A 22,479-nucleotide genomic window follows, 5' to 3' on the forward strand; every position below is an offset into this window, starting at 1 on the left:
CCTTGCTCCCCTCAGCCTCCATCACCAAGACCTTGCTCCCCTCAGCCTCCCAGAGCCCTCCATCACCAAGACCTTGCTCCTCTGCTCCCCTCAGCCCTCCATCACCAAGACCTTGCTCCCCTCAGCCTCCCAGAGCCCTCCTGCTCCTGCTGTTTCTCTCCAGGCCCCGGCCCAACTTGCTGTGTGCTCAAACTGTGCTCACCGTGAGCTGCTGGGAGCTCTCTCAGGGCTCAGCCTTGCCATTTCTTTGCTTAAAATGCCAAAGTGTCTTCCTATTGCCTATCAAATTATGTATAACCTCCTCCCTAGGGAATTAAGGGCTCTTGTTTCTAAAATATGCTCTAAGCTGCCTCTCTGCCTTTTCTCTTTTAAAGTGAAAACCTTAGGAAGACTTTATTATGTAATTTAATAATAATTCCTACTTGGATCCTCTGTGGCAGGTACTGTGTTATGTCCTAACAGACATCATTTAATTAATCTTCATAATAATCCAATGAAGTAACAGACACAAAGAAGTTAAGACTTTGGGCTCTGCAGTTGTCAGCCCCCGGTGCAAATCCCATCTGGACCATAGCTCTTCCTCCTAAATATGGGTAGTAGCCTCAGGATTGTTGTGAAGCCTAAAGAAGGTAATGTGTAAGAGCTCCCAGCATGAGGTGCTGTGCACAGTGAGCATTCAGTAGGTAACGTGGTTGCTGCTGTTGCCAGTATTTAGCGTTATTGCCATGCTTTAGAGTGAGGCCCAGTGAGGTGAAGCACAGCTTCAAGCACAAGAACACACAGCTATTAAGTAATAAAAAGCAGATGTCACACTCTGCAACGTTAAAAGCACAGGGTGTGAGAAGGAATGGATGGGACCATCCTTCTCGTTCCTCCCAGGTATCTACAGACAGGCCCTGATTTATGCGGGTTTGAATTGTGATTTTTTAAATTTAATCTTGGGTTTATTGGTGTATTAAATGCATTTTGGATTCCTGATACTTTGGACTTACGATGGATTTATCGGGATGTATCTCCATCAGAAGTCAAGGAGCATTTGTACTTACATGAAAACTCTAGACCAAAGACTGAAATACACTTTTCATTTAAAATCCAGTGTTAGCTATCCGCTTCTGCCCCAAGCAGCTTTCACGATGCAACTTGCCTTTTTGATCCATTATATGAGCAAGAAGTTTGTGTTCACAGAAGGGCTTTTTGAGAATACTAATGGCGCTCTTCATCACAACTCAGGCAGCCACTCTGTTTCCTGTAATATCGTCGGTGCCATGTGAATGAGGGAGCCACTGCATGAGCCCTGGAGGCAGTGACCTTCAGGGTTGATGTGCTTAGGATTGGGGTGATGTTGAGCGGTGCATTTAGAAGTAAACATCACACTTGCATTTTTTTTTTTTTTTTGTAAACTGTCTCAAAAGAAAGAATTAAGGATAAATATTGGCCTGGCACAGTTTTAGAAGGAATGGTACCAGCTCCTGTTTGTACCTCTGGTAGAATTCGGCTGTGAATCTGTCTGGTCCTGGGCTTTTCTTTGATTGGTGTAATTACTGCCTCAATTTCAGAACTTGTTTTTGGTCTATTCAAGGATTCGACTTTTTCCTGGTTTAGTCTTGGGACTTTAGTGTATGTGTCCAGGAATTTATCCATTTCTTCTAGGTTTTCCAGTTTATTTGTGTAGAAGTGTTTATAGTATTCTCTGATGGTAGTTTCTATTTCTGTGGGATTAGTTGTGATATCCCCTTTATTATTTTTCTTGTGTCTATTTGATTCTTCTCTCTTTTAATCTTTGTTAGTCTGGCTAGCGGTCTATCTATTTTGTCAATCTTTTCAAAAAGCCAGCTCCTAGGTGTAGGACATAGGCATGGGCAAAGACTTCATGACTAAAACACCAAAAGCAATGGCAACAAAAGCCAAAATTGACAAATGGGATCTAATTAAACTAAAGAGCTTCTGCACAGCAAAAGAAACTATCATTAGAGTGAACAGGTAACCTACAGAATGGGAGAAGAATTTTGCAATCTATCCATCTGACAAAGGGCTAATATCCAGAATCTACAAGGAATTATACAAATTTACAAGAGAAAAACAACCCCATCAAAAAGTGGGCAAAGGATATGAACAGACATTTATCAAAAGAAGACATTTATGCAGCCAAAAGACATATGAAAAAAGATCATCATCACTGGTCATTAGAGAAATGCAAATCCAAACTACAATGAGATACCATCCCATGCCAGTTAGAATGGTGATCATTCAAAAGTCAGGAAACAACAGATGCTGGAGAGGATGTGGAGAAATAGGAACGCTTTGACACTGTTGGTGGGAGGGTAAATTAGTTCAACCATTGTGGTGATGTGTGGTGATTCCTCAAGGATCTAGAAGCAGAAATACCATTTGACCCAGCAATCCCATTACTGGGTATATACCCAAAGTATTATAAATCGTCTGCTATAAAGATACATACACACGTATGTTTATTGCAGCACTATTCACAATAGCAAAGACTTGGAACCAACCCAAATGCCCATCAATGATAGACTGGATAAATAAAATGTGGCACATATATACCATGGAATACTGTGCAGCCATAGAAAGAATGAGTTTATGTCCTTTGCAGGGACATGGATGAAGCTGGAAACCATCATTCTTAGCAGACTAACACAGGAACAGAAAACTAAACATCACATGTTGTCACTCATGAGTGGGAGTTGAACAATGAGAACATATGGGCACAGAGAGGGGGATATCACACACTGGGGCCTTTTAGGGGTTGGGGGACAAGGGGAGGGATAGCTTTAGGAGAAATGCCTGATGTAGGTGATGGATTGGTGGGTGCAGCAAACCACCATAGCATATATATACTTGTGTAACAAACCTGCATGTTCTGTACACGTATCCCAGAACTTAAGTATTTAAAAACAAAAGAATTAAAGATAAATAGAGCCAAAGGTTACTGGAACAAAGGAACCACATGTTGGCAGACTGCTTTGTTTTTTATTGTGTTGTTAGGATAGCCATTGTGAGTCTGGTCCTGGAAGTGATGTACTTTTCTTTTAAATGAATTTGTTCCTTACTGCAACAAAACAAGATTTCCCAGAATATTTCTCAATGCTGGGATTAACTGGATTCCCATTTGATGGAACGTGAGTGGAAGAGAATGTGTTGCCTGGTGGGAGGGTGAGGACTCTGGCCCAGAGTGAAGTAGCCACTGGGGTAGTTTGGACATTGGTCCAAATCTCAAGCTGAACGTGATCCCCAGGGGCCTCGCGGGAGGTGTTTGGGTCATGGAGGTGGATCCCTCGTGAAGGGCTTGGTGTCCTCCCAGTGGTGATTGGTGAATTCTTGTTCTGTGAGTTAACGAGAGAGCTGGTTAATGAGAAGAGCCTGGCATCTGCTTGCTCTCGCCAGGTGATGTGCCTGCTCCCCTTTCCTTTCCACCATGAGTAAAAGCTTCCCAAAGGCCTCACCAGAAGCCAAGCAGGTGCCAGGCAGATGCCAAGCAGAAGCCAATGCCTTGGAGAACCATAAACCTTGACACTGTTGGTGGGAGGGTAAATTAATATGAAAAAAATAAATCTTTTTTTCATATTAATTACCCAGTCTCAGATATTTCTTATAGCAATGCAAAATGGACTAAGCAACTTACCCTTTAAAGTTTTGTGTCTGGTTTGTATTTTGTTTTGTCTTTTCTTTCTAACTTCCTCCCTCCTTCCTTCCTTCCCTCTTTCCCTTCACCCATTTCTCTTCCCTTCGTCCTTCTCTCTTTCCCTTCATCCTTCTCTCTTTCCCTTCATCCTTCTCTCTCTCCATTCCCTCCTCCCTCTATTCCTCTCTTCCTGCATTTCTCCTTTCCTTCCTTCCTTACTTTCTCCCTCCCTTCCTCCTTCCTTCTTTCCTTCCTTTCTTTCCAGAATCCTAAAGCTTTGCCTCTGCCTCTTCCAAACAAAAAGTAAAGCAAAGCAACAAGTGGGATTAATGTTTACCAGCTGCTCTGTGGCCACTAAAATAAGTTGCAGTGGGTATAGACCAGTAATATTTGTTGACTGACATTGCCTATGTACAGTTATTGACCTGTGAACTTTAGTTTACGTGGGGGCAGGCATGGCTGTCACACTCACCCTAAATCTTCTGGCTATAACAGAGGTGGAATTCCATGAGCCCTATTAGAAACACTGCCTTCTCATTCTTCACTCTTAAAACACATGCTTCCTTTTGGGAGTTTTACATGAAGTAAAATGAGAATATCATCTATGTATTTCCAAGGTGGGCCTTTGAATCAAGAATGCAGGCTGTTCCTGCCCTATGTTAGGTGCTATGTGCAACCTCGCCTCTCCAGGTGCCCCAGACACATTACTGAATACAGCAGGGACAGACCCCTCCTTCGCAGAGCTCATTTTCTGGCACAGGCAAAGTGACCCTTTTCACCTCTTAGAGGAGGAGGTTGGCAAAGTTTTTCTGTATAGGGCCAGATAATAAATCCTTGAGACGTGTGGAGCAGTCTATGGCGCCTACTACAGCCAGAAGTGAAAGCAGCTGTAGCTTATGTGCAATGATGGGCATGATGACGTCCCAGTAACATTTTACTCACAAAAGCTGGCCTCAGAGTGAACTCAAGCCCAGGTGTGCTACCTGTGGGTTATATAGTCTTCACTCCTGACAGAAGTCCTTATTTAAGGCCTCGAGATTTTCTTCACTATAAATTTTTTATTGAGGCTGCCTACCCTCCCGACTGCTTTGAGCTGTCTCCAGCTTTTTAGCTCATCCATACTTCATGAGACACAAAGAACAGCATGTCTGCATTCTGTGTACGGATACTCAGCCTTCTCCATGCCCTGCCTCTGGAATAGTCTCCATTAATCTGAACAAATGTAGAGTGGGGGAAAGAAATAGAGCAGAATATTTGTGTTTTGCCCTTGTCTGCTTGGCTAACGGTGTCTGCTTTGATTTCTCAAGAAGACTTTGAAAAGAAACCGTTCTCTGTTGAGCACCGGTTGAGTTCTGGGAGTGTGCTGAGTCCTCGGAATACACAGCGGCAGGACACAGCTTCCCAACCCTCAAGTATGGACAGGTCAGGGAGAGAGTTAGACAAGCAGATACTCAGCAGAGGTGAACACAGGGAGGTTGGCGGACAGAGCTCAACATCCGATGCCAGTGGGGCAATGGGAGTGTGGGGAGGTGTGTGAGAGAGAGAGAACCACAGAGAGGAGAGAGGAGAGAGGAGAGAGAGGGGAAAGAGAAGGAAAAGGAGGATGGGGAGGAAAACAGAGGGAAATAAAGAGGAGAAAGTGAGAGGGAGGGAGGAGAAGCAGCGCGGAGGTTTCCATTAAGGGGCTGAAACACTGACACCCTGAGAGCTGGATTAGTCCAAAGAGGAGGCGCTATTAGGTGGCATCCCTGTAGGGTGTGTGGGACCTGGCTTCAGCCAAGCCACATGGGGTTTAGATCACAGAGGATGTGGATCTCTGGTCTTTTATCCTTTTATTCCCCTTTTAGTGCTGTTTAGAGTTGGAATAATAATGAACTTATAATTTTAAATAATTGTAGATATAAAAGTAAATAATTTAGATACAGATAAAAATGTGATATTATGTGTTAAAATGATACAGAATATACCAAATTAAATTGAATGGCAGAGAGTAACCATGAAGTTAAAAGTAGCAATTTGCATATCAGGAAACAGAAAATCTGAGAGCTGATTTCTGTAACATAGACAAGTTTGTGGTGAGTGTAATTCATTAAAAGAGCAAAAATGTAAATACAAATACACACGAATACCATCATACAAGTATATTCAGCATCATTTCATTGGCAGTTTTCATTTTGCTATCACCTTTTTACTTCCTTTCCCCATCTCCTCTCTGCTTCCATCTTCTAACTTTCTCTTCTCCAAGAGGGCCAATAATGCTACATGAAACATCTTTGTTTGTATTATACTGTGTGTCTCTGTCGAAGGTATTTATGGCATTTGCATTGCTGGCTGGAAGCACATTTGTCAATTTGAATAGATTGGCAGGTTGCTTTCCAGGAGAGATGTGGTAATTCACATTCCCACCTGCACTGTATAAATGTGACCGTTTCCCCACATCTGCACCAGCAGTTGGCATTCTTATTTTAAGATGTTCCAGTTTTATCAGTGAAAAACTGGTGTCTTGTTATTGCTTTATTTTGCATTTTTTAGCTTCTTAGGTTCAGCGTTATTTCTTACGTTAATTGGTCATTTGAATTCATCTTCCATGAATTGCATATCATATTCTTACCTATATACCTCTTTTCTCTTTTATATGGTTTTATTATCGAGGAAATGCTCTTTGACTATTATGAATATTTACTCTTTATCTGTTATGTATTTTGTGAATTTATTTCCTCAGTCTCTCATTTCCTTTATGATCATACACAATTTTTAGTTTTTAATGTGGTAAAAAATATGTTCATTTCCCTTCGTATGTTCGTTCCCTTCAAGACATATATCCTGTCTTGACTAATAGGATATCCCTCTCCTAACGGTTACACAGTACTTCTACTAGGTTGTCTTCCGAAGTATTTATTGTTCTAACTTTTTACCACTGAGTCTTTAATCTATATGGAACTGTTTTACCTTTCCAGCTTTTAGGTTCAAAGGGTACATGTGCAGGTTTGTTACGTGGGTAAATTGCATGTTACAGGGATTTGGTGTACAAATAATTTTGTCACCCAAGGAATCAGCATAGTACCCAACAGGTAGTTTTCCACTTCTCACCTTCCTCCCACCCTCCACCCTCAAGTAAGCCCCAGTGTCTGTGGTTCCCTTCTTTGTGTCCATGTGTTCTCCATGTTTAGCTCCCACTTCTAAGTGAGAACATGCAGTATTGAGTTTTCTGTTCCTGAGTAAACTCACTCAGGATAATGGCCCCCAGCTCCATCCATGTTGCTGCAAAGGACATGACTTCATAGCGGCAGGTATTCCATGATATGTACGTACCACTTTTTCTTCATCCAGTCCACTGTTAAGCATCTAGGTTGACTCCATGTTTTTGGCATTGTGAGTAGTGCTGTGATGAACAAGCACATGCATGTATCTTTATGGTAGAATGATGTATTTCTTTTTGGGTCTATACCCAGTAATGGGATTGTTGGGTCGAATGATAATCTGTTTTAAGTTGAGAAATCTCCAGAAAGCTCTCTACAATGCCTGAACTAATTTACGTTTCCCAGTAGTATGTGTTCTCTTTTCCTTGCAACCTCATCAGCATCTGTTACTTTTTTGACTTTTTAATAACGGCCATTCTGATGGCTGTGACTTGGTATCTCATTGTGGTTTTGATTTGCATTTCCGTAACAAGTAGTGATATTGATCATTTTTTCTATATGCTTATTGGCTGCGTGCATGTCTTCTTTTGAGAGGTGTCTGTTCATATCCTTTGAATATTTTTTAATGGAGTCTTTTTTTTTCTTGTTGATTTGATTAAGTTCCTTATTAAGGAACTTAAGCTTCTGAAAGTTCGGCCTTTGTCAGGTATATAGTTTGTGAATATTTTTTCTCATTGTGTAGGTTGTCTGTTTACTCTGTTGGTAGTTTCTTTTGCTGTGCATAAACTCTTTAGTTTTGTTAAGTCTCACTTGACCATTTTTGTTTTTGTCGCAATTGCTTTTCAAGTCTTTGTGATGAAGTCTTTGCCACAGTCCATATCCAGTACAGTGTTTCTTGGGTTTTCTTCTAGAGTTTATATAGTTTTGGGTTTTACATTTAGGTCTTTAATCCATCCTGAGTTGATTTTTATATGTGGTGAAACAAAGGGATCCAGTTTCAATCTTCTGCATGTGGCCAGCCAGTCATCCCAGCACCATTTGTGGAATAGAGAGTACTTTCCCTGTTGCTTGTTATTGTCAGCTTTGTTGAAGATCAGATGGTTGTAGGTGTGCAGCTTTATTTCTGGGTTCTCTAACCTGTTGCATTGGTCTGTCTGTTTTTGTACCAGTACCATGCTGCTTCACTTAGAGTTATAGTATAGTTTGGAGTGGTAGTGTGATGCTTCCAGCTTTGTTCTTTTTACTTAGGATTGCTTTGGCTATTCAGACTCTTTTTCAGTTCCAAATGAATTTTAGAATTGTTTTTTCTAATTCTGTGAAAAAAAATGTTATTGGTAGTTTGATAGGAATGGCATTAAATCTATGAATTGCTTTGGGCAGTATAGCCATTTTAACAATGTTGATTCTTCCCATCCATGAGCATAAAATGTTTTTTCATTTGTTTCTGTCATCTCTGATTTCTTTCACCAGTGTTTTATAATTCTCATTGTAGAGATCTTTCACCTCCCTATCCAGCTGTATTTCTGCATATGTCATTCTTTTTGTGGCCATTGTGAATGAGATTGCACTCTTTATTTGGCTCTCAGCATGAGTGTTATTGGTGTGTAGAAATGCTACTGATTTTTTGTACATTGAGTTTTGTATCTGGAAACTTTGATTAAGTTGTTTATCAGATCTAGGAGTCTTTGGGCAGAAACGACGGCATTTTCTAGGTATAGAATCATATAGTCTGTGAAAATGATAGTTCAACTTTTTTTTCTTCCTATTTGTGTGTCTTTTTTTTTTCTGTGCCTTTTATTTATTTCTCTTGCCTGATTGCTCTATCTGGCACTTCCAGTACTATGTTGAATAGCAGTGGTGAGAGAAGGCATCCTTGTCTTGTTCTGGTTTTCAAGAGGTTTGATTCCAGCTTTTACCCATTCGGTATGATTTTGGCTGTGGATTTGTCATAGATGGCTCTTATTATTTTGAGATATGTTCTTTCAATGCCTGGTTTGTTCAGGATTTTAAACAAGAAGGGACGTTGAATTTTACAGAAGGTTTTTTTCTATCTCTATTGAGATGATCATGTGCTTTTTGTTTTTAGTTCTGTTTATGTGATGAATCACATTTATTGATTTGCATATGTTGAAGCAATGTTGCATCCCAGGAATAAAGCATACTTGATTGTAGAGGATTCGCTTTTTGATGTGCTACTGGATTTGGTTTGCTAGTATTTTGTTGAAGATTTTTCATCTATGTTCATCAGGTGTATTGGCCTGAAGTGTTGTTTTTGTTGTTGTTGCTGTATCTCTGCCTGGTTTTGGTATCAGAATGATGCTGACCTCATAGAATGAGTTAGGGAGGAATCCTTCCTCCTTGATTTGTTTGGAATAATTTCTATAGAATTGGTATAAGCTATTCTTTATATATCTGGTAGAATTCAGCTCTGAATTCACTTGCACCAGGGCTTTTCCTGGTTGGTAGGGGTTTTTTTGTTTTGTTTTGTTTTGTTTTGTTTTATGACTGATTCAATTTGGGAACTTGTTATTGGTCAATTCAGGTTTCAATTTCTTCCTGGTTCAATCTTGGGAGGTTCAATATATGTCCAGGAATGTATCCATTTCTTCTAGATTTCCTAGTTTGTGTACATAGAGGTGTTCATAACAGACTCTGAGGGTGTTTTGAATTTCTTTATGCTTGGTGGTAATGTCTCCTTTGTCATTTCTGATTGTGTGTTTTTGGATCGTCTCTTTTTAAAAATTAGTCTAGCTACTTGTCTGTCAATGTTACTTATTCTTTCAAAGAACCACCTTTTATTTTTATCGATCTTTTGTAAGGTTTCTGTCACCCCATTTCGTTCATTGCGGCTCTGACTTTGGTTATTTCATGTCTTCTGCTAGCTTTGGAATTGGTTTACTCTTGTTTTTCTAGTCCCTCTAGGTGTGATGTCAGGTTGTTAATTTGAGATCTTTCTAACTTTTTGATGTGCACATTTAGCACTATCAACTTTCCTCTTAAGAGTGCTTTAGCTGCGTCCCAGGTATCTGGCATGTTGTATTTTTGTTTTCATTAGTTTCAAAGAATGTTTTGATTTCTCTCTTAATTTCCTTCTTTACCTGAAAGTCATTCCAGGGCAGATTATTTAATTTCCATCTAATTGTATGGTTTTGAGAGACTTTCTTGGTATTTATTTCTATTTTTATTGTGATGTGGTCTGAAAGTGTGGCTGGTATGATTTTGTTTTTTGGAATTTGTTGAGAATTGCTTTATGGGTTTAGCATATGGTAAATTTTAGAGTATGTGGCATGTGCATATGAGAAGAATGTATATTCTGTTATTGGCTGCAGTATTCTGTACATGTCTTTTAGGTCCATTTGATCAAGTGTTGAATTTTTATCCCGAGTATCTTCGTTAGTATTCTGCCTTGATTATAAGTCTAATACTGTCAGTTGGGGGTTGAATTACTTCACTATTATTTTGTGCGATTATCTAAGTGATTTTGTTAGTCTCTACAAACTTGTTTTATGAGTCTGGGTGCTCCAGTTTTGGGTGCATCTATATTTAGGATAAATAAGTGTTTTTATTGAATGGAACCCTTTATTATTAGGTAATACCCTTCTTTGTCCTTTTGATCATTGTTGGTTTAAAGTCTGTTTTGTCTGAAATAAGAATAGCAGCCCGTGCTCTTTTTTCGTTTTCTGTTTGTCTGATAGATTTTTCCTCATCCCTTTACTTCGAGCCTATGGGTGTCACTGTATGTGAGAGACCTCTTGAAGTTGGCTTTTGCTTCTTTATCGAAGATGCCACACTGTGCCTTTTGAGTGGGGTGTTTAGCCCATTTACGTTTAAGATTAATAACAACATGTGCAGATTTGAGCCTGTCATATTGTTAGCTGCTGGTTATGTAGACTTGATTGTGTAGTTGCTTCATAGTGTCAGTGATTTATCTCCTCCTTCTGTTCTTGGACTAGCAACCAGGAAACAAAGCACCTAGCATGAGTGCCCTGGGCTCACCAATGCTGTAATTCAGCACAAAACCCTTGTAATTTTGCAAATGGTGGGGTTTTTAAATAGGCTGGACTTCAACACCTTGTTTTCTAAAAAGGAAAAACATAACCATGTCCAAGACATAGCTTTTCTCACAAACGAAGTAACTGAGATAGGTCCAAGGGAAATATTCCAAAGCAGTGGATTCTGAACTCAAGCCTTCCAAAGATTCACATTTTGAAAGCTCTACAAATTTAGGAGAGTCCTCCAGGAAAATGTGTTGCCCACCTCAGGGCTTCTTTGTGTAGGTACTTTATGCTAAGGAAATAATTAAAATACAGCCTCTAGTGGAAATTAATGCTAAGGAAATAATTAAAATACAGCCTCTAGTGGAAAATTCTATCCACTGACAACTGATGGATCGTCAGTGGACAAGCTTCAGATCTTATGATGCAACAGCAATATCTCTGCACAGCACGTGGACGGCTGTGGGGGCACCGGGGGCACAGATGTGGTAAGAAGAGCAGCCTGTGTTTGCACAGCTCCTTTGCTAGTGCTCAAGGTGCTGAGGTCTTCACTCAAGAGAGTATCCAAGGGCTTCGGAAGGGCAATCATGAGGGGCCCCTGTGCACAACCCAGGCCTTGCATTCTGCAGACCTCCTGCCCTGAGCCACTGAGAATCATGCAAGCTATAGGAGTTCCCTCTCTGAGTCTCCACTTTAGGGAAGAGACATCGTAAGTTACAGAAACAGGATAACCAGGGAGCAAGGATGCCCTCCTTGGCAAGCTTCATGTAGGGAAGTGACCCAGGACTTGTTGCGACAGACCTGAGGGCAAGTGCCTTGTGATGCTGGGATCAGGGTACAATGTCATGGGATGGCTTCAACCAGGGCCTCTGCCACTGAACCTCTTGAGCAAAGGTGGTAGGGGCACCCCAGGGTTGCACCTTCCGCTCCTTGGCTGGTTTGTCATTGAGATGGCAAAGCTGAGCCAGGAACCTGTCACTGGGGCTGATCTCATAGTTCTGCCTCTGATAGGATGGACTTGATGTCCAACTTCTGACACATCATGAGGTACATGATAACTAGAGCTGGAGATGGCCGTAACGTCCCCACACTGGACGAGCACCTGACCATTCTTTTGAGCCAAGGCCTGGTCAGTGAAGTCTGTAGCCCTTTCAGAGTAGGTGCTGAGGTTGAACTCCTGCACTTCTTTGGCCTTGATGCCCAGGTAGGTAATGCCATAGTCCTTGGAGAAGTTGGCATTGTTTATGTGCATGAAAGACCTGCCCTCAGTGGCGTTCAGGACATGAATAGTGCCCAGTTTCTGAAGCTTGGGGATATCCCGAGCCACAGATGTGTTGCCCATGTAAATCCTCAGGGTGACTTCACTGCAGGGCTGGCCTGGGAGGCTGTAGCAGCCACTGCTGTCCGAGAGCAGGTCATTGAGATCCTTCATGGAGCATTTAGAAAGGGCCGGGCATGCTGAGCAGGAGCCAGCAAGGGGGAGTCTGGCAGGCCCTTTTGTCCTTTTTAATTCACTGAAGTTTTCCTGCCAAATAAACGAATGCCTGGCACATCACAGGAGATCAGTGTGTGTGAAGTGAATGAATGAATGAGTGCTGCTAAGAGCCAGAAATTAATCTAGAGGTCAGTGGGAAGCCACAGACCGATTCTGCGCAAAGAAACTAATGTAATCTGATCTGAATGTTTGGAGGACACTGCAGAGTAACCCTGGCTACACATACAATTCCACATCTGCATACAAAGAGACTGAAGAAAAAAGAAGACTGGAAACTCACCCCGGTTCAGAGCCATTGATGCCTGAGCCAGGCGGGCCTTGTTGCTGATGCTTCCTCCCCACATGCAAGTGCAGACAGAGGCCAGCATGGCTGCTCAGAGCGCACACAGCTCACCGTGGCTGCAGTGGAGATCCATGTCTGGGAGGGACTTTGGAACATTTGTATCATTGTCCTGATCACTGGCCATCACTCACAGCACCCACGTGCGGCCCAAAACAGAATGGAGAGTCCTGTCGTCCAAAGAAGGAGTTCAGGCCTGCCAGGCCAAACAGAGTGGTTCTGAGCAGCACGCAGATGAGGCCCCTTTCTGGGCAATGGGAAGCAGTGTTCTTAAGCACCAGAAATGCTCTTTCTCTTGCTTTTCTTTTTTCTTTTTCTCTTTTCTTTTCTTTTTTCTGTTTCCTCCCTCCCTTCTTTCCTTTCTTCCTTTCCTTCCTTTCTTTCCTTTCTTCCTTTTTTTTTGAGACGGAGTCTCCCTCTGTTGCCCAGACTGGAGTGCAGTGGCGCGATCTCGGCCCGGCCGATACTTCTTGACGGTTTTGGTCTACACAAGCAATGTAAGAGGAAGAAGCCTCTGAGGCCAGAAACCTGGGTCAGGGCTGCCCTCAAGATGAGGAATGGCCCCAGCACCCAGCAGGGGCACCACACATGAGCCCGTTCCCTTGGATGCTGGGCCATGCCCAGGTGGGCGGGCCTCCCCGGTCCTACACGGGGCAGCTGTCTCTGGAGGCCACCAGAGCAAGGCCACAGGAACCCTAGGAGGCGGCATGTGCTGGTGACTGGGGCAGCTGTAAGAGAATGCCACAGACTGGGGGCTCCAACAGCACACACATCTCCTGTTTCACAGTGCTGGAGGCAGGAAGTCCCAGATCTAGATGTCAGCCGGATTGGCGTCTTCTGAGGCCTTTCTCCTTGGCCTGCAGACAGCTACCTTCCTGCTGTGTCCTCACACGCAGGTGCATCCCTGGCGTACCTCTGCATGTCCCGATCTCCTTCTCATAAGGACATCAGTTATATAGGGTCAGGGCCCACCCTGATGACCTCATTTAACCCACATTACCTTTTTAAGGGCTTCACCTCCAAAGTCAGTCACTTTGGGGGGGTTAGGATTTCAACATATGAATTTGGGGGGACACAGTTTGGACCATAGCTATGGGGTGTTGAAGCAGGATGCTGAAAGTTTCCAAAGGAGGTGGCCTTCCTTTGAAGGGACCTCCAAGGCTCAGGTGAATGTGGACAGGTAGCCACCTCAGTGAAAAAGGCCCCCATTCCTCCTCAGCACCGAGAACACCTGGAACTCCTTTGGAACGTTTATCTCTGTGTTTCAGACCACATGCACGGTCACTGTTTTACAGATACTAAAATAAGTGAGTTTAGGTGAGTATTCATGAGCACGTTTTCCCGCATGTGGGAGATTTTCTCCTTTTGACTCATGTAGTTTTCAGGGGCACATCCTGCTATTGTCCTCCTGGCTTTGAGCTGCCTGCAGTGTGTGCATTCTCTTTCTGTCCCACACGCACACCGTGCACACACACACGCATGTGCACACACGTGCTCACATGACAACCCCAAATTGAAACACAGTTGCCCTTCCAGAGCATTGCCCACCCTGACGGACACCACGCCTGCTGCCCCGATAAATGGAGACTAGTATGTATTCCCAGAGTGTATGCCGGCAGCAGAACATGCACTCAGTGATGGTTTGTGGTGAATGTTTACACACTGCCATTTGGGAAGTCAGGTGTCAGCAGCCGCAGGGTGGGAGGTGCGGCGTTCCCACAGCTCTGAAAGGAACAGCCCGTGAAGGTTCAAGGATGCCCCTTTGGGAACACAGCCGCCCCTGGGAGGATCCAAGTGGGCTGGCGCTGTGGGAGCACTTTGCTTGAGAAGGGTAGTTAGAGTGGACCAGAAGGCCTGTTTCCAGGAAATATTTTCTCCATTTCCTCTCTACGTAGTTCTCTCCAGATTTCTTAGAAGATACACAATTAAGGTGTCTCCTTAAGGACCATTTTACTATTTTCCAGAAAGTAGAAATAAAAGAGGGGGTAGAGAAATATCAGAATTCTCAGAGCATGTCTTAGCCTGCAAGGGAGTAGATTTTTGTCATTGTGGGAGCTAGAGGTAGAAAAAGATGGGGAAAGGAGTGAACCAATGAGGAAGCACCGCTGCTTGGCAGGGCAGCATCTCGAATGTCCTCATCACACGGTGTGTCCTGGATCCCATCCAAGGCCCTCCGGGAGTGGATCTGCCTCTAGATTTCCTGCTCTTATCCACTCCGTTGCTAGATCACAGAAGCAGCGCCATGATTTATTATTTAACAACCTACAAAACATTATTATAGAAATGAAACATTAAGCAGGAACTGTGAAGCCATTTACAGTGGAATCAACAAGACAACAGGACGTTTGATGTGAGACAGAAGGACTGCTCAGGAAACAAGTCATCCGTGAAGCATGGAACCACCCCATCCTAAAAACAAACACGCTTTAGAGTTACTGAGTTTAAATACTCCTAAACCACATACAGTTTTTAAGAATGTATCCTTTTATATTATAGTCATGCTGAATTAAGTTTGAGGACTATTGCTCTGCAGCTATCCACAGATACATTGCAGAATGACTAACAGCTTAAGCTAAAATGGTTTTCCTTTTACTGAACTGATAGTACAATTTAGAATTACAACTTTTTTGAGGCTAGCTAGATGAGCCCGCTAAACACCCCTAAGCATTCTGTGCAGTGTGATTAAAGTTATCCACGTCCAAGTCCACCCTCTGTGGAGCCTGTTCCATCCTCCCACCTCGAGTTGCGCTTTTCTGCAGGACTTACTATATAGTCATGAGCTTGCATGAATTACTATCATTTATCTGCAAAAACTACTGTATTGAGTATATTCTCCTAGAGGGTGGAACCACATCTGACTTATTTCTAGATGAGTTACCGTGCCTAGCCCCCCAGCCCCTGAGAAACTAGTTTTGCTTTGCTGTCGCAGATCACCCGAGGGGCAGCTGTAAGAGCCTGGAGGCCGACCCAGCTGTGGTGAAGAAGAATTTCTTATTAGACTCGGAAAATATCCCTTCAGTTTTGGCTCTGATTCCTTTGAAAAATAGAGCAGAGGCTGTGGTGGCTAGACCCAAGGGATGAAAGGAAAATTGGTCTATAAACTGCAGTTGTTTTCCAGCTGATGTCAAGTCTAGAGAAAACAAATCAGTGTAAGTGTATACACCTGTCTTCCCAGGACCAAAATGGGAAGACAAGTGATTACGGAAGCAGTAGTGTCTAAGGACCACCGGGAGGAGGTATCTAAAACACCTCAGTGACAAAAGAGAGGAGAAGTACAACTGCATGGTGTAGGACAAGAGACGACTAGTCACCACTAGTGGGAGGGTTCACATAATTTCAGCTTCTCTTCATGGTGATGTCAAAAGAGAATTACCACCAATTTAGTTTAAAGATTAACTGGATTTTATTTGCAGTTCCAGAGTTGGGAAGCTCCTCATTCTGTAAAACAGAGTGAGTGTTCAGATGAACTGAGCTGATGAGGTTGGCTTCCTAGGCACAAAAGGGCTGAAGAAAGCAGAAACAGGGGACAAAGAGTGGACTGGTCATTTCAGTTACTTTCCTCATGGCGTTAAAACACAGGGGACCTCGTTATTACGTTAACTCAGATAAACTAGAACCTCTTGGGGATTTTTGAAAACTGGCCTGTTTCAAAGTTCATTTAGATTATGTGGAACATGAGTGAGGCCATCCTGGTTTGTTCTGAGATGCCAGGGCCTGGTGCAGGGGCGCGTCCAAAACAATGGCCTCCTGTAAACTGTAACACTTATGCACAGAGCTTCTTAAAGGAAATCATTCCCATGAAGTTATATTTCCAAAGCTCAGAGGGTGAGCACCTTTTGGAACTTTGTTTCAACCCGGTCATGTTTCACCACTGTACTGGCCTTCCAACTCGACTGCTCCACATGGCCAGCCCCGCACTCTGTGGTGAAAGCTGCACAGGCAGGATTGCGGAGGGGGCATGTTTGCTTGTTTGCAACCTGGGATTGGAGGTGAGTTTCCGCGAAGGGGGAAGCTCAGAGTTTCCAAAGTTTGTTATGGAGTGCTTCCAAGGAAACAGTCTAGTATTGACCATTGATTTGGTGAAGTAGAAAGTATTTTTTAGAAGGTAAAATCACAGACTTTGGCATCGCTAAGATGTGTGATTGAGCCTCCGTCTTGCTAACTGAGGCAGTCTGGAGAAGTCACCTCACCTCTCGGAGCCAACTTACCTCTGATGGGCTCAATGTCAGGATTCAGTCTATAGGGTTGCTGTGAAGACAAAAGGCATCGTTATTGCTTGTTAAACAGGTGGGGGGTGCTAGTTATCTAGTAATGGTAGTCATAACAACAGCAGTGTTTTTAACCACGGAATGTGAAATGAACATTCTGATTAGATGCAAGGCTACTTACTTAAGGAGATGGCCGTGAGATGCCGACGAGGCCCCTATAATGGCCATGATGGCCGCTTCGAGTTTGCTGGGGACAGATCCTCCTCTCCTCCTGAGCCCTGGTCCCTTTTTCTAAAGGAGAGGTTTACGGTTAAATACTCAAACGAAAACAATGTAGGCATTTAGGGCTATAGCTACTGACTTAACTTTTCAGTTTTGGGTAAACTCCATATGAAGAAAAAAGCTGAATCTTGTTATTTAAAAAACTTCTGTATACTTTCTATACGTTTCTTTCTATACATTTCTAAATGAATTCAAAGGTTAAATGCAGGTGCCTCATCTTCTTAACTAGCTTCCTTAATTCAAAACTTTCTAAACAGATTTAGCCACAAATCTAACTGAAACCCTCACATCGACTTTTTTTTTTTGGTAGGAGACTTGACTCATTTCATCAGATAGCTTTTGAGAATCCTGGTCACTGGTGTGGAAACAACATTGCAGGGTATTGAGCGTTTGTGCAGGCCCTGCTGGCAAGGTGAGACTCATCTCCTTCTTGGAGAGCTTCAGGGAGAGTAAAGCTCCTTCTCTGCCAGTCTGTTCTTGGAAAAACAAACTGAAACGTCACAAAACCCAAAAGGCCCAAAACCTGTGATTAGCTATTACAATAAGTTGCATGGAATCCTAAGGCTGCTAGTATCATCGCTGGAATTGTGTAAATGCATGGCCAGCTCACAGGTTTGTGTTGCATTTATTCCCGTTGCCTTCCTCTCTTTTTCTTTTGTCCTAGATAAGTCTGCCAGTTTCTTAGCTAATTTTTACTCTATGTCATATTCCTCCAATATGCCTTTTAAAAGAAGCAGCTGGTAGGTTTTAGACAACTCCTTGCAGGGGAAGTGAGAACTCTGGAGGAGGAAGAGGAGTCAGGAAGGCCCTTGGCAGGGTGACGGGGGCCCCTTGCCCCCACAGCCCCTGAGCTCCCTGGCTTCTCTTCCTCTTGATAACTTTCGGGCGCTCTGACTTTGCTGCCCTCAGAAACATGTTGCATCTCCCTTGGCAAGCCCTCCTCATGTGCTTTCCAGTGCATTTCCTAAGGGCCAGGATTGGAGAGAAGGAAGGGGTCTCCCAGACACACCCGTTCTTGCCATTTAACCTTATCTGTGCTACCCTGCAGTTACACTGTCTGCAAGCTCTGACCCAGCTTAGGTTCTACATCTAACCTTAGTAGATTCTTCTAACCTCTTTCTGAACATTGCAAGGATCCTAAGACCCCTTTGTTATTATTAGCTGCAAAGGCTCGGTTTTCCTCTTCTTAGCTGAACCTGTTATTAAACACATTTGCAAAACTTGCGTGAGAGGCTTGAAGTCCACTTCTCAGGTATGAGTGACAGGATGAACACCAGGGCATTCGGATTGCTTGAGTCAGGGGTGTGGGTCATGCAGTGACCAGTCTGTGCTGGATGAATGTGGGCAGTGACCCTGTGTGAGGTCGTAAGCTTTGCCGTGCCTTTGTAATCCCAGGGATGGATTCGACTAAGCCATGTCCTCTCTCTCCAAGTAGTTCTTTGGGCACTGGTGAATATGTGTGTGTTGTTACCTATTATTAGTTGTGCACATTACAAATAATCCATACACATGTCTTTTTCTGAGCTGTGCTTGCTGGCCCAGAAGAGGCGAAGGGTGGCTTCAGTCCCATTTATGTGTCGATTAATGAATGGAAGGAATTGGCTGGGATAAACCTGATGCTCTCGAGGAGCCTCTGCAAAGATCTCTGCCTCACTGATGTTCTCATGGAGTATTTGCTCAGGTGCAGCATGTTGCCCAGAGCAGAGTAGCCATCGTGTAGACGGCAAGAACTGAGGAGGTGGAGCCTGGGCTGCCTTTGTGGGCTTTGCAGACCAAATTTGGGTGCAGGGCCCTCTCCAAACTCAGGTGGAAAATGCAAATCAGGTAACGGAGTCAGTGATAAATCGACGAGTGAAGATGAAGTATACCTAGCTTTTTAAAAACAAAAGGGAGGATCTGCCACAGGTGGTAACCGTTAGAGACAGTGGACACGGGAAAGAGGCAGCGAGCCCAGCCCAGCACCTCTGCGCACAGGGTTCACTCTGCAGAGCTGCTGGGACTGGAGAGGGGGTGGACGTTCCACAGCTACACCTGCAAGACAGGGCCATTGCCCTGGGTGCGGTGCAGAGGCAAAGCGTCCTCAGCTGCTTCTGACATTTACCTCCATCCGTGTGTTTCCAAGGCAAATCCACCACACATTTCTGAAACACCCTCCCAGGAATCAATCGTTCCTCACCAGATTTCAATGGGACTCAAAGCCGAGCTCATGCTGTGATGAATGCCTTTTCTGTTTCTACCAGTGTGATCTTCCAGGCTTTAAACCTGCCGTTATTTCTGACCAATTCATTTCAGTCAAGGAATTTTTGAGTGTCTGCTCTGGCCCTTTGTAATATGATCAGTGGACTGGAAGTGAAACCCCAGCCAACGCTGCTCTGGGTATCTGACTGGGAGCTTGATGTCTCTCTGTTTCTTTTTACCAACCAGTGGGTATCATGATTCTGAGACACTGGCCCCACTGCCCTGGCTTCCTGGCCCTACATGGGACCTTCTGATGGTCTTGTCCATCTTTATGGTCCTCCAGGATCTGCCCCAGGTTCTAGAAATGAAAGCTGCCCAGCCCAGCAGGGAGCCTCCAGGATCCTGCTCTGTGCTGTGGCCTTAGGGTCTTTAAAAATGTTGCATCTCATCCCTTCTTACTCCATATAGTGCTTTGTATTTTACAAACCAGCAAGTATCATAGTCAAGTGCACTCTCACTGTGATTTGAGTCACTGGCACACACACAGGGATGAAGGAAAGCAAAACATTCTACTCTCAACATAGACACACGTAGTGTCAGAAAGAGGGCTTGGCTGTTCTCTCCTTGCAAGGCCCTGTGTGGCACCCCCTGGGCTTAGACACAGGCCGAGTCACCACAGGTACCTTCTTCCCAGCGGGACGGCTGTCCTGCCTCTCCCCGAGCAGGTTATAGAGGGGAGAAGGGTGGACTGCAGACCTGCCGCAGGGACAGGGTAGAGAGGCGGGAGAGAACCAGGGCCAGTCTGTCGCCTTCGGCGGTGACCTGAACTTGGGAACCTCCCCACCCCTCGGAACTGCGGGGGAGTTTCCCACGCTGTCACCCAGGCTGGAGTGCCACGCTGCAGTCACAGCTGCCTGTAGCCTGCACCCTCCAGGCTCGAGTCATCCTCCCACCTCAGCCTCCCAAACAGCTGGGACTACCTACAGATGTGTGCTACCATGGCTGCCTAATTTTTTTTATGTTTAATATTTGTTAAAGATGGGGTCTCACCATGTTGCCCAGGCTGTCCAGTCTCAGCCTCCCAAAGTGTTAGAGTCACAGGTATGACAAAAGCACCCTGGCCTGTTGTCAACGTTCTGTCTTACTCGTGGCTTAAAACTCCCTTAAGAGGGGATTTATGGCAATCCTCATTTCTCAGAATTTTGTGCTCTTCCTCAGAACAGGGGAATTCCGTGAAGGCGTCTTTCTGCACTTGTTGATTCTCAGCAACCTTTTGCTCAAAATAATCCACATCCCAAAGTGACACATTTTGGGGTGATGTCTTCTGAACCACTTCACTCGGCATTGATGGAGGCTTATGTCCCAGGGCTGCTGCTGCTTGTGTTTCAGTTGCTCAGTGCCTCCACTCGGTTCCCATCTGTCTTGACTCAGTTGAGTATGGTGTCCTGGCTGGATGCCTCCTGTCCCTGCTGAGGCCGAGCTCTGAGAGTGATTCTCACATCTCATTCCTACCCTCAGTGCAAATCTTACGTGCTGGGTTTTTCACGTAAGGAAGTGAGGTTTAGCACAGTGCTCAGGAGTCAGACGTCATTGAGTTTGAACCACTGCGACTGATGGTAATGAGTGGTGACCGTGGCCAGGTCACCTTCCAGAGGAGTCTGCCTTTCCCCACCGCACAGTATGATAAAGGCTCTGCATCCATTCGTGTTCACACACGGAGAGGAAGTTAGCTTCCATTGTTGGGAATCACAGAGTAATGAGGAAATGAACACCCTGACAACCCTGGCCATGCCGGGGTCTGGGCGGGCAAGCGTTCCCTCCACCAGTCTCCCAGTGGAACCACGCGTACTCTGTCCTGGCCTTCTCTGGCTGCAGCCCCAAGTCCTAGCTCCCTCCCCTGAGACTCCAGAGTCTTTGATATGCTGTCTCTTGGCTATTTATCATTCTCTCTCGCAGATTTCAAGTCCCTTCAGGGACCATGGAGGCCCAAGGGGACCCTGAGCCATATTATTTTCTATTTCTATTGCTCTACACAAGGAAGAAGCCAGTGTTTTCATGTGTGCAGTGCTCCTGGCTTTGGGGCAGGCTGGCCTTGGGGTGGGCTGGCCTCGGGGTGGGCTGGGTTTTAGTTTGGGACCATTGCTTGTTCTCCAACGTAGGCAGAGTCCAATTTGGGCTAAATCCCTCCCTTGCTCTGAGTCAAATAAGGTCTGGGTAAGAGAACCTCCATTCCCTTTATGGTTTTTAAGTTGTGGAACTGAGTGAGACAGACACATTCTGTGGGTCTGTGTCTTCCCACCCCACATTCCAGCTCCTGCACCTGTGATGGGGCAGCTCAGGGTAGGAAGGATGAGGACAGTGCACGTATCCATGGATCCTGTGGCCCTGGGTGCAGCATCCCTGCCCTCTGTCCACACCCTCCTCAATCCTCCCCACCTGTGCCCAGCACCTCTGTGCCCACCAGGCAGACAACGCCCCTCCTGCCAGCTGCAGCCCCCGGACTCTTGCTGGCTGACCACTGTTGGGTTTGCCTAATGGGGAGTGCCACCAGGGACTGGAGCATCAGTGGTTACAGAGTCCAGAAAACTGAATGCCTGTTCCCTCCTCGCCTTGCCTATAAAACATCTGCCTACAATTAGTATGATTTACTTAACACGTGTTTTCAGAAATGCATTAATTAGATCAGTGTCTGTATTTGCAGGGACTTGTGCAACTGTTTTTCATAACAACGACTCCTTATTCTTCACCAGCAGTAGAGGAGGGTGGTCATTTTACTGCTTAGTAGGGGATGCTTCTTCTTGTCACCAAACTGAGCTTAGTTCGGCTTGCCAAGCACACAGACAAGACCAGACACTGTCACTGGGATTTGCAGCAAGAGAGAGGCATTTATCGCAGGGCACCCAACACTTCACCTGACCTCCTTGATGGCTTACAAGCAAGAGTTCTTAAAGGCGGGGTGCATTTCAGGAAAGCAGAAGTTACAGGGAAAATTGTACATCAATACATGGAGGTTATACATCGGTTTGGCCCAAAAAGGTGGGATATCTTGAAGTGGGAGTTTATGGGTCATAGATAGATGGAGATTATTTTATTTACAGTTGGTTAAGGAACCAAGGCTTTGTCTCAAATATCTGCAGTCAGCAGAAAGGAATGTTAAGGACTGACCTTAACATCAGGTCATTAGGATAAGGAACCCTGGTG

The 22,479-nt window shown here is 44.5% G+C and overlaps 1 protein-coding gene and 1 pseudogene across 1 annotated transcript in view; one reads left to right on the top strand and one right to left on the bottom strand.

Moving 5' to 3' along the window:
• GABRG3 (gamma-aminobutyric acid type A receptor subunit gamma3) overlaps positions 1 to 22,479 on the top strand; it is a 558,654-nt gene that overhangs the window by 216,364 nt on the left and 319,811 nt on the right. The window lies entirely within an intron of this gene.
• LOC111525121 lies at positions 11,606 to 12,207 on the bottom strand (annotated as a pseudogene).

This window comes from Piliocolobus tephrosceles, chromosome 6 (assembly GCF_002776525.5).
Source record: "Piliocolobus tephrosceles isolate RC106 chromosome 6, ASM277652v3, whole genome shotgun sequence".
Taxonomy (NCBI): Eukaryota; Metazoa; Chordata; class Mammalia; order Primates; family Cercopithecidae; genus Piliocolobus; species Piliocolobus tephrosceles.